The sequence below is a fragment of the Bactrocera neohumeralis genome, chromosome 2 (genome assembly GCF_024586455.1).
Source record: "Bactrocera neohumeralis isolate Rockhampton chromosome 2, APGP_CSIRO_Bneo_wtdbg2-racon-allhic-juicebox.fasta_v2, whole genome shotgun sequence".
Classification (NCBI taxonomy): Eukaryota; Metazoa; Arthropoda; class Insecta; order Diptera; family Tephritidae; genus Bactrocera; species Bactrocera neohumeralis.
In genome coordinates this window covers 76522154-76541268 of record NC_065919.1, presented here as the reverse complement: position 1 = coordinate 76541268, position 19115 = coordinate 76522154, and the positions used below count along the sequence as shown (strand labels likewise).

Here is a 19115-nt window from a genome sequence, read left to right as displayed (position 1 = left end):
GTCTGTTGGGGATTTTGCGAAATTTTATTAAAACACCGTATTGTCCAAGAAGACACATCTATAAATATATGTATACCTATATGTACCTATATGTATACATGAGTGTGCGTGGATATTTAAGTGCATTAATAGCTATATAAGCCAGCGCAAATTGCGCAGCAGCACACGCTTTCGTGGTGACTTTACGGTACATAGGCACGTATATATTACACATATATATTGGTGTATGCAATTATAACCGCAAATGAAACCACAACACAACTATTTTGTCAGCTGTGACAGTCAAGGATGATTACATACATATGTGTCATACACTCAGACAAAATTTTTTATGTTAAAAAAATTCTATCTTTCAGAAGAGAAAATATTTTTTTTTCGTTAAAAAAAATAATTAAAGTAAAAAATAAATAAAAATAAAATATATAATAATTAAAACATATATGTATGTACATTAAAAACAAAAAGTAAACAATAAATAAAGATAAAATATATAATAATATTAATAATTAAATACATATACATACATATGTACATATTTTTTTAAATTAAAATATTTGAGAAAACATTAAATATATGCTTTTTAGTTTTTAGCAATAATTTCTCATGGCGCAAGCATCTAAAATTAAGCAATAATAAAGAACGCTTTGGAATTTAGTTCGTGGTTATCGATTTTCAAAATATATGAAAGTTAGAGTGTCTTGTTTTTTTATTAATAAGAAATCACAATTATATATAATTTGATAAAAATTAACGAGAAAAAATATAAAAAATTATTTTCCAACTTTATTTGAAATATGAGATTTTATTGGCTAATCTCTGATATGTATGTATGTATTTAGTGCTAAAAAAAGGTCGACGCTACTAAATTTTAATAAAATATGATATGTGTGTATCAACTTGGCGCTGTTTGTGAGATATTAATAAATTTTGAAATATATTTATTTTATTTTTTTTTATAAAACTTTAAACACAAAATCAGAAATAACTTTTTGTTGAGAAATTGAAATGAATTTAATATTGATTAAAAAAAACAGAGCAAGAATTTAGGAATATATTTATTATTGCTTATTTTACATTATTATTGCATTTCTTTTTAATTTTTTTTATTATTTTTATTATTATTTTTTTTTTTTAATTGAGAAATTGAATTGAATTTAATATTGATTAAAAAACAGAGAAAGAATTGAGGAATATATTTAGTATTGCTTATTTTTCATTATTATTGCGTTTCTTTTTAATTTTTTTATTTTTATTTTTTTTTTTTAATATTTTTTTTATTAATTTTAACACACCAATTCAATTTTAGTTTTAGATAATTTTTTTTATGAAATATGGTTTATTTAAAAAAAAGGATAAATACCTACTAAAGCCAGTATCGAGCCACCGAGTTTTGAGGCAAAGCTTTAAAAATCTGAATAATCGGTTGTATGGGAGATATTTGCTATAGTCGTACGAACTGACCGATTCCGACAAATATTCTATGGAATTTCAAAATGCAGCTTCGCGGTAAATTAGATTCGGATATCTTAAAAAAAAAACTTCGGCTTTAAAATCACTGTATCAAACCCGATTTTAGACTAATAGTCCCTTACACAAAGGTTTGCAGAATGATCCATAGAACAATTCGCGCATACGCGATTTTTCCTGTTTTTGTCTCCTTGTAAATCAAACTGCTCTAAATTACAAAAATATATTTAGATTTAGGTTTTAGAATTTTTAATGTAATACTTTTAACAATAATAATAATTTTTTTGCAAAAAGTTTGTCTTCAATATTTGTATAATCTGTGAAATTCAAGTATGGACCATAACGGTATATTTTTTGTTTCAAAGGATTGTTCTTCAAACTAATTTTTCAATATTTTCGCTTTGAATGTAGCGTTTCCGAATAGAAACTGACAGAAAACTTATTTTTTTTTTTTTAATTTTGGCACTTCAAATGGCATTTTAATTGGAGCACTTATGGTATTTCAGATTTTTCCAGGCAAAAACAAACAATTTCAGAACTATTGGAAACATTTTTTTTTTTTCGAAACAGTTGATTCCACTTTTGGGCCGTAACTTAGTACATCGACCGCTGTGACCCATAAATTGCCGGAATTTTGGCAAGCAACCAAGCTGATTGTTGTTTCCAGTTAGTGCTGCCTGTGAGTGCAATAAGTGTGCACTGTATGCGTGTGTGTGTGTGTGCGCTGGAATGCCACTAAATTTATAGCCACCGCATAGGCACTTCCGCTCGATAGGAAGCTATGCTGCCATTACCGGTGCAAGGGCGGAGCAGAATTGCAGATTGTAGAGCGCAACGAAGCGTTGCCAATAACCCAAAAGAGCAATGCTACAACCAACGTGCATATGTACATATGTGTGCGAAAGTAAAATAGCGAAATGGCATAAAGCTCAGATTCGCCAACGTTTGCAAGTGTTGATATGTGTGTGTTTGCACAATTGCAAGTGCCGGCTGTCTGGCTGGCTGTTTGTTTGCTAGTTTGTTTACTCGACTCTCGGCGCAATGCTTTTGGAAATGTCAAAATTGCACACACACACACACCTGGAGCATAGCTGGCATGAACCACAAGCGCCACCAGCCGTGTCTATGCAAATGCGAAATTGTCAAAGAGGAAATGTGTAAATGGGGTTAAACAATGCAAACAAAATGGCTTGGCTGGCAACAACAACAACAAGTCAAGCTCAAAATGGCAATCATGTAAATTAACAATGTTCAAGTAATTGAATCGATGCCTGGGAATACATAGTGTGGCATGTGGCACCATCAACAAGAATGTGCGCTTTGTGGTGGGGAGCGAAATGCACTTTTACACCGCCAAGCAAGTGCCAATGGTGTTGGTCCAACCGCACAATGTTCGAAAAACCAAATTTCGCCACAAAAAAATATAAATAAAAAATTTAAGAAAAAAAATATAAAAAAAAATATTAAAATTAAAATAAATAACTGTAAATACCCCAAAAATACCCAACAACGTATTAATTTTCAATTCTATGCACTTTGCGTTTCACAGTGCCTGCTCAGGCAGATATGTATGTATGTATATTTGTATATATGTATGTATTAAATTTATTGCCAAACATTGTTCGGCTACCTCAATAATTTTCGTGTTGTTACCACCAACATAACAACAACTCCCACACCACCAAAAAACTAGCTGTGTTTATTTTTATCTTGACAGTGTTGTTTTTGTGTCTGCTGTTATCCTTGCAACAAAAGCAACATTAACAGCGTCAGCATTCACATACAAAGCTCATATAAACGCAAAACAGCCGAGTGGGCGCAAGTGTTGCAAGACACACCCTCGAAGCGGTTTTGTAATGGCAAAAACGCACACACACATGCATTCACACATATACAGTGTTGCGCATTTTTATTAGCAAAACAAGTTCAGCGCATTGTTGGGGTGTCGTTTACTCACATATTTGCACTGCCGGCGAATGCAGACAACTTCGCAGCCAAAAGAAGCTTCATAATTTTTAAGGGTGGCATTTTTTTGGTGTGACAACAAATTACACTTGTGTAGAAATAAATAAATTCTTGTTAATATATTTGAATTGCAATGTGTAAGAGCTGGCCAAAAATTTCGTGAGTTTTCTCTCCGGTGACATTCAACGTCAGACTTGATGTTGTCTTCTATCGGGTTTGAAATTCTTAATATTCACATTTATTCAAGTTTTTGATATCATTTTTGTTTAAAAAATTCAGATGAATGGACTTCATATCTTTCGTGAAGTCTTGGATACAAACTTATTTTTTAATTAAATTTTTTAAACTTAATTATTTGTGAAATATTTTCTTCGAAAGCGCATAATTCTTTGTAAATAATTTGTTGTTACTATTAATTTGTTATCGATAAATAGGAAACATATTATTTATAAAATCAAAATTATTTAATAAAAAAAATAAAAAAAAAATTTAAATATAAAAATTTGTTATCGACGACTATTATCGAAATCTAACAATCGGTTATATAATTTTTAGTACATAACTATTTTTAAAATATATTTTTTTATTAAAATGAAAACATTATTCTTAGTTTTTATTGTTTTTTTAATCAAAAAGTTTTATTATCGACAAATAAAAAAATGGTTGATTTTACACAAATTTCCGATTTAATTATCGATAAATACAAATTAAAATTTTTAATAAGCTTATTAAACAATTCCCTAAATAATTAAAAAAAAATTTACATAAAACAAAATTTAATGTAAATTTTTACCAAAATTTATCGGTAATTACCTGTTATGAAATTATTGAGCCGTAACTTTGAAAATGCAGAAATAATAGAAGTATTGACGGTTTCAAAACGATAATTTTGTAAACGCAGTTTTCGAAAAATATCGATAAATTTACTTTTCAGAAAAATCGATAAATTGATGTATCGAAATAATCGAAAAATAATAAGTGTAAAAGTGCACGTTTTTTGCTAAACTCATCAAGTCTATACAAAAAACTTATCAGCTCCGTATAAAAATTAGAAAAATGTAGTGCAAAGTTGCAAGGAATTCAAAAAAAGATTCGGTTTTGGAAAAATCAAGTCAAAAAAGCATAAAAAATAAGAACATGGTAAATAAAGCACAAAAGCGTGAATCAGTACTGCGCAGACGCGTTTCGAGTTCAATTAGTTTTCATATACATACATATTCCGCTATGGCTTTCTCCGTTTTTTTTTTGGTCTGCACAACAAGGAAGTTCGACAGCAAGGCTTTGCGTTCGATTGTCCTTACCAAGCATGACGAAGTAAACATCAAAGCAAAAATGACGACTACAGTCTAAATGCCAGCAGAAAAGAATAAATATATAGCAAATAAACTAAAAATAAACAACAACAAAATTTCGCGCAAACGCCTGAATTCTTTCACCGTAACAACAACAACAACAATCGCGCAACATTCTCACTGTCATTTACAGCGTTTGTTTATAGACAATTGCAGTGTTGTTGGACCCCATAGACGTTAGACACACACATACATTGCACATATGCAAACGATTGCGCCACGACATCAACAAATAAATCCTTGACGACAGCAGTTTGGCGCTTCGTCAGTCGGCTTTGACGGTCGACTCGAGTCGAGTCGAGTCGCGTTGAGCCACGTGAAGAATGGGTGTTGGCTGAGCCCGGGCGCGCTATGTTAGGTATTCCGGCGGACAAATATTTCCGGAATGAAGCAATACAACGAGGATAGACGAGACAACAATACAATAAATAAGGAAAACAATAATATCAACAACAAATGCCATGGAAACACCGGCACAGCAATTTGTTGCTGGAAAAAAGTTGGGCGCGCCAAAAACGGGGTGTTGTTGATGTAGAGTGAGGATAGGTGGGATGAGCATGCTTGCGCAAAAACACACACACAAATTATATATTTTATGTATGTATGAAAGGTGCCACCGCTGGCACTGACTGCTACTATGCAACGTGTAACTTGAATATCGATTTTTGAGTACACACACACACACATATATGAAGCACCTGCACACACTTACACATATACACTCTTAGCTTAAGCTTTTGTTATTGTTGCTTTTGCCATTTTTCTGCATTTGGCTTGCAAGGATAACAACATTGAATAACACCGATATGCCCAGTCACCATAAATATTATGCATCTAGTTGCGTATGTGTGTGTGTGTGGCTACATATTTGACTATGGCAAAATCTCTGTTTAATCGTTGGGGTGAAAATATTTATGGATTCGATAACGCTTGCCGCAGTCGACAGCAGGCACCGCAGCAGAGGTGCCACTCGGTGACATAGTATAATTACCATTTGGAGCATGGAGCTGTGGGCTGCTTGTAGTGTATGGTGAATGTAAGCACTGTATGCATGTATGTGTGTACTTATGAGTGTATTGGGTGGCCGGATGGCGTGTCGTTGACTATTCACCGGTGCATTGCTCGAATATCCTAGTGATTTATGGTAATAGCCATGCTATGCTGGCAGACAGGCAGCAGGTACTGTTGCTGCAGTGGCTAAATGCAATATTATGCAGTTATTTATAACGAGCACGAACTTATTAGCTTAAGGATACGTTGGTGTGGTTGTCCGCAGGGAGCTATAGCTATTTCAGGTTTAAATTTAAAGTGAAGAAATTTCGGTTATGTGACGATGTTGAATTTTCATTTTTTGTTTTAATCTTAAACAAAAATTAAACGAACTATTTTTTATAAAGAAACACAAATTTTTTTGGTTTTTAAAAGAATAACCAAATTTAAGCAGAAAATCAAGCTTAAAAATAACTAAAATATTATTGGCAGTAAAGTATAAATAAACAAAAATATACTAAAACTAATAAAAATATATTTTTACATTTGTCTTAATAACTTACCTAATAAATTAATATAGAAAAATGTTTAAAACGGATTTTAATTTAATTTTGATAATTTATTTAAATTTTTACAAAACTATTTTCATTAAAGAAAAACAATTTTTATTCTTTTTGTTATTAAAACTGAAAAGAGTTTTTTTTTTAATTATTGTTTTACATTTTAAAAATATTTTTTTTTTATAAATTTTGTTTTATAAAAATTGTTTCTTTCTTATAAAAATTAAAAATTGATTTTTTATAAAATTATTTCTTTTAATTTTTTTTTAAATTTAAAACAATAAGTTAAAATTAAAAAACTATTTTTTATTAAAAAAAAATTTATTTTATTTTTAAAATTTTTTAGACTTAAAACAATTTTTAATTTAATGTTTACATTTTTCAACATCATTTCAAAACAAAGATTTAAAAGTTATTATACATAAAAAAAGTCACAATAAATAATTAAAATTTCTCTTACAACAGCCGTGGAAGCGTGTCGGTTGCAGTGTGCCACCGCACCGCAGCGCCTTGTCTCTATAGACAAACGGACCGTTGAGCACAAGAGAGTAGCGGCTCACTGGCGGCGTGTGTCCACTGTAAGCGGGTCAAACACGTGTCGTGTGCGCACTTTAGTCTTGTAAATAATGTATTTGCTTTTCGTATCCTCTGCATTCTTTTGACAATTTGCTGCATTGCGAAATTGGCGAAGAGCCATGACAATCGAAAAGGAAATGTGTGCAAAAACAAAATGACATAGAATGAAATGCCGTCAGGACTCATGTTGATGGAGCTGTATGTGCACAGTGCGCAATGCAGAGGCTGTCTGTCTGACTTACCAGTCTTAACAGAGTACAAGTGCAGCAAAGAATGTGTGTCTGCATGTGCACTTTACACAATTTCTGGCATAAATATGTGCAAAGATTGCAATTCGGAAGGACTACACTGCTTGATATTGATTGCCATGGATAGCTGTCCAGGAAAATAATTTCTTTTGCATTTTTCGAGGTACCAATGGCAAAATGGAGAAAAAATTTGGCATTTTAATGCAGGCTTGACTAGCGAATTGAGTGAAATATGTATATGTGCCATGGAGATTTCAATGAAAGCCATGGACTAGTTTAATTGTAGATATGCATGTTTGCAAGCTGTAATAACAGCACGTGACAGCGCAGAAATCACAAGCAAAAATGTTGTAATAAATCTAATTGAATTTAAGCTCACTTAAAGTGGTGCCTCGACATTTTTTCTAGTATTTCAAATCAAATATATTAAGTAAGAAAATTAAATCTATAACCAAACAAAACAAAAACAAAGTCTGAAATTTTTGTTAACTCTAAGGGATCACTTTAATATTCTACGATTTTTTCGGTTATTTGAAAAAATTCCACAAATTCGAACAAATCATCAAACAGGAAGAACCTTTGGAACACATCAGAAGAAGAATTTTTTTTATTTAAAACATTTCGAAATACATATTTCCGTTTTCGTCAGATTTTTCTGAGGGATTACGACGACGAGTAGGGTCTACATAATCGGAATAAAGGGATTTTTTTCCATTCAAGGACTGTGAGCTCGGCAGCATACTTCAAAATTATTTCAGGAATGTTTTCTGCCGCTACAACAACAATAACTACTTTTTTAATTTTCATTACTAAAATATGTGGCGTCCATTATTTTCTTCTACATTTTAGTGTTTGAAAATTTTCCAGAAATTTTTCGAAAATATGAAAGTTTAGGAATTTAATGAGCGAGTATATTCGTAAAGACCAAAAAACATGTCTTAAGACCTTTCCGAATACTGATTCCTGCCACTTTGGGTCTCTCCAGCGCGTCTTTGCTTCGAACAATAATAAATAAAAAAAAGTTTGCTGGGAACATGCAGAAGTACAGTTTTAGAGAGAGCAATCCAGTTTCTTACAAATTTTCCTCGGTCAGGTGGCTTAAATACTTTGAAGGCCAACTGAAACTTAATCAGTGTATATACAAACATACCTACATTCTAGCATAAAAATGCACTACACGTGAATTTTCCACTTTACATGGCCAAAAACATGCTTTAGCGGAACAAGACGTTGAGTGGTCTGCTCATTCCCACTAAATATATGAATATGTATGTATATACATACATACATATGCAAGTGCATATAATCAAGCAACCGCCTTCCGGCGCAATTGCAAGTGTAGAAAAATGGCGAACCGCCAAAAAGCGCCGGCAGTTGTGCTGGCAATGCTGTTAAAACAACACTGTAACCACACAATCATACACACATACAAAATTATAAAGTCTGTGTCTGTGTGTGTGAGTGGGCGCTGCAGTATGCATGCGCAAGCGTCGGTAAATGAAAAATTGCTGCCGGCGCTGGAGTTGAGAGCCAAATCGTGCCTTGCTCTCGCTCGCTGTACAGTCAGGCCGGCTAAGATGACGGCACCGGCAACGACGACGAAAGCTCTTTGTGAATTTTAAAATTATTAAAGCAGAACGTGAAAGCAGCAGTAATACGCGCTGCAATGCAAGCTGCACGAAAATACAAATACACACACATATAGATGCACATGGCAACTGACAACCACAAACACCGTGAAGCGCGAAATGGGGAGCCACAAAGCGGCGACGTCGTGCCATAATGGCGGCAATGTGCTGCCGCTGCGCGTAGTTGGGCGGCAAGTGAAGCGACACCGGCGGCAGCAGCAACGACAATTTGCCAAGCGGCAGCAGTGGAATGGCGAGCGCGCTGCAGATTGGAGCGACCACAAAGACAGACGAAAGCCCACGGAAAACCGAAAAGGCAAACGCAAGCACGCGCAGCGCCAAAGAAGGCAACAACAACAACAACTGCGAAATAAAGCTAAATAATAATGTATGGTAAAGGCAAAATGGGCAAAGTGAAGCAGCGTGCAAATGCAGCAAAGCGTGACTTTGGGAGGCTGCTGCCGTCGGAAGGCGGAGGCGACATGCAGCGTGCATGCCGCAATTGTTGGTCGCCAACACAAAGGGCGTTGATTGTGCTTTTGGCAGCGCGCGCGATTCGTAATCTATTTTTTGGGTTCTTTTTTGTGTTTTTTAATTTTTTTCTGTATTTTTTTGTCTTTATTTTTTTAATTTTTTTTGCATTTTTGTTTTCTTTTACTTTTTTGCTTAAATTCGCGCTGTTCTTCACATTCGCTGTTGTCAATATAGCGACTAATGGGGCGTGAATACATATTTACATATGTACATGTGTATGTGTCTTCAGTGCTGCTCTTAAATGAGCACTTATGTACGAGTGCATATACATACATATTTATGTATGGGGAGAAGTGTGGATATGCAGTTTTAATGCTTACACTATATATAATTAATGATTATCTGGGACATACATATCTGTGGCAAAGCCGCCTTAGCTTTTTTCTTCACAAATTTTAGATAAGATATTTGCGTTGCTAAAAAAAGTTGTTAGGTGTTTCTTTTTCGGAGAGATATAATTATATTATATATACACACAAGCAAACACTTAAAAAGCAGCATAGCGCCTTTTATTAAAATACTACGAAAAAAAATTATAAGCAATTATTTGCATTATCATTTCAATTTTATGTCAATTTGACACGGTTCTTGGCTTTGCCAGGCCTCAGATGCCCTGCAAGTAGGCATGAATAAAGCACTGTGTCTGTAGTTGTATATTTATTTTTAAAAAGAACGCCTTGAACAAGAAGCAAGAATATTCCAGACGTTGCGGAGTCATCACAATGGCCGATTACAAATCGTGCAGACATTTAATGGAAGTGCAAAGATTGCCCCCAACCAAACTGCAATCAAAACCGGCACACGTGCATGCCGCTTGATAAGCGCAATGGCGAAAAGAAGTAATAAAAATTACACTATGTACATACATACATGTATAAATAACATATTATTTTTATATTGCATGTAAAATGCATCAGAAAGCGGCGATAATGTGCGCGCAGCTACAGAAAAAGCGGAGGAGTTCCTAGCTAGCGCTTAATCGGATAAAATTTGAGCGAATGCACTGGACGTACCAACTCTATGCTGCATTCTTTTATCAACAATAAAAAGTAATAATGAATTTTAACTGCGTTTCAGTAAGCTGTCACTCCAAATCAAATTGCAATGCATTAAGAAGGGCCTCCGTTGAACATCAAATAACTTAATTTTTTTGTGATTTTACAGACAAAATCTGCACAATTTTTGTTTAGAATTGTTGTAAATCTTTTTTGTAATGCTACTTTTATTCTAATGATTGTTTATTTGCTCTAAGAACTTTGCCAATCTTCCTTTTATGTTGTCATTTCTTCAACTGTCACAACTGTCAATTGTCGTAAGGCTGAAATGAACGCAAAGGCCATATACACGGCTTGTTTATGTTCTTTAAAAAAAAATTTGGCACAATTTCCATTCAAATTATATACATATGTATATATGGAATATGTATGTTATTTGTCGTAAATATGTCATAACATATGTCATAAACTATGCATTTTACTGTGTAAGTACAAGTTTTTGTTTACCTGTTTATTTTGGCAACTAAAGCACACATAATTTACAAATATTTTTCAAATTTTGCGATTTTCTTACATCGTTTGATTCTGAGCAGTTCATTTTTAGAACAATATTGAGGAAATTTCCATAGATTATGACTTATTTCATTCACAAAAAAGTCGAAAATGTCGTTTTTGTCATGACAATGTAACTAAATTACGATGTTTAAATGTATATGATGATTATATAATACCTTCTCTGTACAAATAGTATTACATTAGACGCCAAAGAAGTGCTCGATCCAACAAATCGCACGAAATCACAAAGTGAATAAATTATTTTTTTCTGGGAAACTTCTCCACAGATATGAAGGTTTCACAACGCTTGACGAAGTGCTGCTGTTAGAAGAAATTCTTGTTCTAAACTGTTGAATTTTGAGCGTCACAGGCTCAACGCAACAGTGGACTAGTATAGTTTACAGGCAAAATAAACTGTAAGACTTTTACTGTGGGCAAAAAATTTAAATTTCGCGCTCAAATCTATTCGTCGAAATATTTTTTTCTACTATATTTGTCTCATTTAGCTCTGTATGACTTCGGGCTATTTAGCAAACTCCAACTAACGCTTCGAGGAAACCATCTCGAGTCAATTGAAGACATTAAGGAAGGAAGAAGGCTTTAAATTGACTTTAACAACTGTTTCGAGGATTGAAAGAAAAGTGTATTGTGGCTAAGGGGGATTATTTTGGGGGGGGGGGGTAACAACATAGATTTTGAAGAATAAGTTAAGAATGTTAAAATTATAAACAAAGTCTTACTGTTTTTTGCCCAGAAGTATACACTGTATATTATGTATATATTTTATATATTAGAGGACAATTTTGGATATATAATAAATCTTTTATGATTATCAGTCACTAAAACACAGTATCAATAACATACACAAGACAAATTTAATTTTTTTTTTCAGTACCGTCCAACAGTAAAATACTTGATTTGATCACTTTCTAACAACAGAGAGTCATTCATATATATCTTGGGAAAGACAGAATGTGAATTGGATCGTCTTGCTCGATACTTAGTGACACTGTTTTCAACCGTTAACTTATGAACCCCACTATAGATTACAAAAAAGCTAAGGTACGTATGTCACTGACAGAGTATAAAACCATATTTTGCTATCCGGAATCTGGTGACAAGCCTTAGGTTCATATAAAAAAATTAAATATTAAATAAAAAAGCAACCCTATATCTCAAAACTGGTGTGAATCTTTACTAAGAACGCGAAGAAACTAAAAATAAATAAAAATTCTTCAAAGCACATGTGCACGTAGCAAACCTCTTATGCTTGGCTTCCTGCCTAACTTTTGAACAAACCAAAGTTTTGTGTTCTTTTTTTCACTTTTGCAATGTGCAAGTCAAACTGGAGTTCTTAAAGCAAGGCCTATACAAAATAAAGGCAAATACTTTTGTGTACATACACACATATGTTCTATATCATAAGTATTTATGTATGCATGTGTGTATGTGTGTAAGTAATTTTAGTCGATTAGTCTGGCAGAGGGTCAGACGATCGTTTACTTCGCCGTTTAGTTGGTTGTTTGGCTGGTTGACTGCTTGGTTGCTTTGTTGGTGGATGTCTGGCACACCGTGTTTGTTTGTGTGCTTATGCATGTACATACATACGTATACAGATATGTATTTGTGTGTGCGTGTTTGTTTCTTATGCCTCTTGGCTACCTTTTTGCCTTGGCGAATTTCATTAAATACTCGTACACAGTTTAGTGAAACATGCGAACAAAGTAAGAAACGGGAAAAAAGCAAAAAACAACAACAATGACTAAATTTTATCGAAGACATTTAGCAAAACAACAGCAACAAAAACAACGCTGTGACTACAGTTGAGACTGTGACTGCAACGAGTGCGGCGCGCTGCTGCGCCGGCCGAAGCCGACAGCGACAACAACGACGGCAACGGCAACGACAACAGCAAAAGCAACAAGGCGAATACAAGAACAAAATGGTGGACAAAATGGTGCTCCCCACGGCGCGTTAATGCGATTGTGACGTGAATTGCAGTCGCAATGCAAACAGCGGCTAAAAACAGAATAAGAAAGCAACAACAATAATAAGAAACATACAAAAATATATGTATGTATGCAAACAAACGCAGCAGTCTTTGCGAGTAAAGCTACTCGAAAGGCAAACAAGCGCATTTTGGGGCCATTTGCTCGTTGCAACTGTATGTGTGTTTGCATGTTAATATGTATAAGTGTATGTATGTTTGCATGCACGTACTCTGCTTGCTCGCCGGCCGGACAAAAAGACACTGCGCCAACAAGACTGCCAGCCAATGCAAACTTTTCGCGAATCTACTTATTTGCCGAAGATACGGTACGGGAATAACTTATAAGTAGGCACATAAATAGATAGTGCGCCTGTAAATATGTAAGAAGGCATGTGCATATACTCGTATAGCGGAGCAAACATTGCTTCGGTTTTTATGAGATTTTATATCAGCGCTTAGGTTTGTTTGCAGGCTACTTTGCTGCACATATGCATGAAATATCAGTGGGCAATTGTACATATATACATATGTATATGTTTGTGTGCTCAAATTTTAGTCAGCCGTTAGATCAACTGCCAGCTTGGAGCTTGTGATGTCCCAATAATAATCAGCATGTCTATATATAGCAAGTATATACAGTTGAACTTCCATAACTCGAACTTGTATGACTCGAAGTTCTCCATTCGAACTCTTGAATTGGCAATAGAAGTCAAAATTCATACAAATTTTCTGCCATAACTCGAAGTCTCTCTAACTCGATGTTTGTTTGTGGATTATGATGATTCGAGTTAGGGAAGCTCGGGAAACTCAACTGTATATATTTGTGGGTATGTACATAAATACATACATACATACATATATGTATACCATTGATGTGCGCATACAATTGCATGTCGCGTCTGTGGGCGTTGAGCATTTGTGAGCTAATGCTCGTATTCTCAAATATATTTGCCACGGTTTGATTATAGAATTTGCTTTCTATTTCGAGAAATACTTGATTGCGGTTCATTGCAGTGTTCATATACAAACGCATATGTAGTATATATGTATAATATGTATATAATGTATATGTTTTGCCAAAAATCAAACAATAGAATCCCGTTATTTTAGCCAATTCCAAATTAAGTCTTTGTTACTTAATAGTAGCCCGTTAATAAACTTTAAATAGAGCTTGCTGCTCAGGTGGTCTCGTTGTTTTTTGCTGCATGCTTTTCACCTTGATCGCCCGTTTATCGGCTATTCTCCCACTGCAATTACATAAAAGGAAAGTAAGCGCTCCGATATGCGATATCTACTTTACTCGAACTTACTGCAGCTGGGTAAATTTTATGCTTGTCACACACATACAGTGACAGTCGACTGCTGACGACAATGGCGAGCATGTTGTTGGTGCTGTAATGCAACTGTTGGCAAACCTTTCTATGCGTCGACGGCAACACAGAAACAAAGCAACAACAAGCGAAAGCAACAGAAACAGCTAATACAATCCCTCTTTGTAAGCAGCAGCAAATTATCCATTTTATTTTATGCACAAAGTGAGCTAGCATAAGCAACGAGCGCATAAGCGATGAACGAACGAGTGAGCAGACTTTATAACAAATCAAAAACGATATAAAACAAAAAGTATAACAAATCATATGAAAATAAAAATAAAGAATTTGCGCTGCAGCAGAAGGAGCGGGTGATGAAAGTCGACGTTTGGTATGCCAAATGAAAAGCGTCCACACAACAACGAGTAGCCGGCACATTGCGACGATTTGCGTGCGAGCACATGCCGATTTTTTAGCGAGTAAAGTAGCCAACTTGTGGGTTTAGTGCAAACAAGAGAGAAATCTTTTAAGAAAATAAATAAAAAACACTTTTCTCTGATTTTCTATTTTATGAAGAATAACGAAGTTGGAAAATTATAAATTCAAAGAAAGATTTATTAATTATTAGAATTAATTTTTTTCCATTTACTATTTGTTAAGATTAAGTTGTTTTTAAAAGTTTTGTAGAAAGAAAACATCCCAATCTCTAGATATAATAAGCGTTTAAACAGCCAGAAGGTTGCTTGACTAGCTGAGTCGATTTACATAGTTACATATTGCGTAGTCGAAAAAGTCTTTTCGTATTTCTGAACAAACTTCAACTAATTTTTTTAGGCCACTTTTTGCCATTTTTCCGCTAGAGACATTATACCATCTGCGTAAAACTTTCATCAGTGTAAATCGAAAATTCTAAATTTCCAGAACAGAAGCGAGCAAACCATTGTTATGGTACATGATCTGATACAGGTCGTCTCCGTAAACTTCACAAAAAGGTGTTTCGTGGGTTGCTTGGCATTCTTCCCTTTTTTGCTTAAATGAAGCTTAAAATCTCACCTTTCCAACACTATATAGTGTAACATAATGTGTTTGGTAGCACTAGAGATATACGACTGCAACGACATCTATTGGCAAAATACGAAAAGACTTTTTCGACTACCCAATATAGTATAGTATAGTAGCAAGTTCTTGTATAGAAAAAAGTTTTTATTTGACAAAAAATATCTTCACGAAATTTGGGCAAACTATTGCGCATGGCAGCGGTAAAATCCCCGAACAAATTGTTCAGATCGGACCACTATAGCCATACAAATTGACCGATCAAGATCGAGTACTTGTATGGAAAACTGTTTTATTTAATCAAATATCTTCACGAAATTTAGCATGAAACAAAAATTCTCGAATAATGATTGAACTCAAATCATAACCCCAGACAACACGCTAAGTAATAGAGACCGGTAAACACGAGAAATTATTACACTAACCACCTCTTTGCATGCCCTGCTAACCGTGCACTTCTGACACCCCTGGATGACCTCGATGACAACTTATCTGAGCCTTACCATCCTAATGGGGACTAGATAACCGTTATAACAACAACAACAGTAACTATCTTATTTAAAGACTACTAAAACTCTAATCTTCACTTTTCCCCTTAGTAACAGATTTCATACTCTTCTCTTGCCCATGATATTTTCCATATTTATACCAACTAAAAGGAATGTAAAAATATTTGGCAAGAAATTTATAAAAATTTAATTAACATAGTTTGGCATTTTTATTGCTAAATTAAATAAAAAAAAACGCACTATTATTTATGCAAACTCATATGCCCTCGTTTCGCCGTTTGTATGCTATTTTTATTTCGCTGCTTAATTTCACATTTCATAAATTTTTCGCTCTCATTTTCACCTAAGACACTCATTAATCACTTGTAATGTGCAATTCATAATTTTAGATGCACTTTTTGCGCATTTAGCACCACTGTAACAAACGCACACTACCAACTGCAGTCCCATATATAAACGCACACACACGCACACTTGTACATTCACACACACACACGCAATCGCATGAATTTCAAGTAAAATGTACGCGTTTGACTGGATTTTCGTTGGCGTTTTTGGGGTTGCACCGAAGTGAACGAGACGAAACGAAATGGAACGAAACAAATACGATGGGGACGATGATGATGATGATGATGATGATGGCGACGACGACGACAATGAACGGCGCACTGACGGACAGCTAACAAAGCAAGCCAACTAGACAGCCAGCAAGCTAGCTAGCTGGCAAGGTGAAGGTGAGTGCGGCAGTGCTGGCGAGGAGGTGAGTAGCAGGCAAAAAGCGGTTGTCGGACGGACGGCTGGTCGACTGGTTGGCCGGTTGTCAGGTTGCAGCAGTTGAATTACTGCTTTTCTATACATACATACATACGTTTGAATTTTAATATCTCATGTTTGCACTTTCAATTGTACGCACACAGGTGCAGAGAGCACATACTATGCATACATATGTACATGCATATGTATATATATATACATATAAATACACTTGCACATGCACGCCGAGCAGCAGCCGAAGAGCAGCGGAGGAGGTGCTGGGGCGCGAATAGTGCGCGGCAAAGACGCAGCGCTTTGGCGCATTCTACAACAGCAACGCGAATGGCAAAAGTCGAAGTGGAAATGGAAATGTAGGTATAGTAGCTGCTGTGTGGAGTCGCCGTACGGCAAGTGCATGTGTATGAGCGGCACACAGTCACAAATGCACTTCTAAAGAAGTATTTTATACATATGTGTGTGTATATGTGTAAGTATGTACGTGTGCTCTTTGGCTAATGGCGTCGCCGGGGTAATGTGGGGGCGGGCGCGCTGCGCAGGCGGAACGCAGACACACAAATACACACGCACACAGACACGCTTAGTTGCCGCCGTATGCTTAATATATGTATGTGTGCGTCTAAATTGCTTTATATGTGCTTGGCCGGAGTTTTATGAATATTGCAAAAAATATTTTGTGGAATATTAAAAATTTTCATTTAGATTTTCAGGCGCTCAAGCTCACTGTTAGTAGCACGATATTTGGTTGTTAAATATTGTATAAAAACTATTTTTTAATTTCTTTGTTTATTTTCTTGGTCACAAACATTTCTAAGAGCGCTTTATGTGCCGTTATGCGCTTAATCATATTGTTTCTTCAGTTTCTACAACTCGTCACACACTTTTTTACGACACTTTGGCTGACGTTTTATTTTATTGTATTTTATTTTATTTTACTTTCATCTGTTCACTTTATTTTTAATCGCTAACTCATTTCATTGTTCAATATTTTCTGCATTCCGTTTCATTGGCACTTTCGCTTGTGCTTTGGCAAATATTTTTTCAACACCGCACACACACACTCACACACGCCGACACAGATACGACGACACAAACACATGCGCAAGCAGACACAAAGTTAAAATAAAATTTTTTCGCTTCTCGCTGCACGCAGCCACAATGCAAATTTGCAAATTGAGAAAAATTCAACCCAGCCACAATATTTTTAATTACCTTTTGAATTTATATTTGGAATTTTGTCACTTTTGAACTGCAATTGCTTCGAGCTTCCTTCCAACTCTATCAACTTCTATGCTATTTTGCCTTAGAATTACTGTTGAGATATTTTTATTATATGTATACCGGCGGTATGCACATACATATATGTATATATTATATATATATGTCGCTATTTTATTATTCACTTGCTGCGCGCGCGCTTATAAATTTAATAAAAAACCGTATAACGAGTGCACACAACTGTCGGAGGAGCGCGTACACTTTTCCTTTTGATTGAGATCACGAAATTATTCTTAGGCGTAACAAAATTGTATACAAAACATAACGAAAATTATATAAAAATTGTTTAAATATTTTGTAAACCGTTGTAACTTAATTATTTTTTCCTAGGCATTTACTTTTTTTTTATTTATTTGATGAGTGTATAATTTTTTTTGTTTTTTAATTAAAATTTGCTTATTGTTGATTATGGAAACTGTCGCGAAATACCGTCTGCTCGCACTCAGCACAGCACAGTCACAGCGGAGCACAGCACAGCGTATTCACAGTCGGAGACGGTCTGGTCTTGGTCTTGTGGCGTTCGCATTGGCTGGCTGCGGCGACGGCGGCAGATTGCCTGGTCGCGCCAAAGCGCGCTCAGCATGCCAACACAGTGAAAATGGGTGAGCGCCGCACGCGCACACACACACACATAGCATCCATCATATATCAAACACTAACTATACAAGCAGGAGCGTACAACGGCGGCAGTGCAAAAGCTAAGGCGATATGCGCTCGCTGCAACATGAGCGACAAGAGAGCGTCGCTAAGGCGGCAAGTTGCAAAAAGGGAAGTAAAAGCGCTGCATTCGTGAGCGCGCCTAAATGCATTCTACGCATACAAATGCAATGCACAAATGCTATGCCATTGCTGCAATGAAGGGGAGCGCACGCTCTCCCGCGACGCGCGCGTTTGTATGTGTTGCGCGCAACGATAAGCGGCAGATATTTTGCAAATGGCAAAGTCTTTAAGGCGCAACCCCACTTGCACACATAAGATGCGCTCTCTTGACTGGCTTTTGCACATATTCATGTACAGCGCGCAAATACACACGCGCACACATACGCAAAGTTACCGGAATATGTACACGTATAGCGACAATTGAGTACAGTGCGTTGGTCAGGGTAGCGCAGAATTCGCAAAGCAAAGCGGAGTGCGAAAATACAAAAATTCGCAAATGAGACATGCCTGTGCATATGTATGCGAGTAAATGAGCAAAACTTTGTGAGCGTGGCGCGCTCACTAATACAACTTCCGCTTGCGCTAGAGCTTACAGCGCAGCAGCCGCGGCCAGCGACAGCTCCAGTGTCTGGACAATTGGAGACGGCGGCGGGGCGCACAGGGGTGCTGTG

At 35.7% G+C, this 19115-nt stretch overlaps 1 protein-coding gene across 17 annotated transcripts in view; it reads right to left on the bottom strand.

Annotated features, from left to right (window-relative positions):
• The window catches only part of LOC126755256 (heterogeneous nuclear ribonucleoprotein R), a 148503-nt gene that overhangs the window by 49726 nt on the left and 79662 nt on the right, over window positions 1-19115 (bottom strand). Inside the window, exon 1 of one of the 17 annotated variants that reach the window (XM_050467739.1) lies at window positions 17719-18279. The exons of the other annotated variants lie outside the window; for them this stretch is intronic. The gene's annotated coding sequence lies outside the window, so the exon portion shown is untranslated. Of the gene's footprint in view, window positions 1-17718; window positions 18280-19115 lie in introns of those variants that run through there. 17 annotated transcript variants of the gene reach the window in all.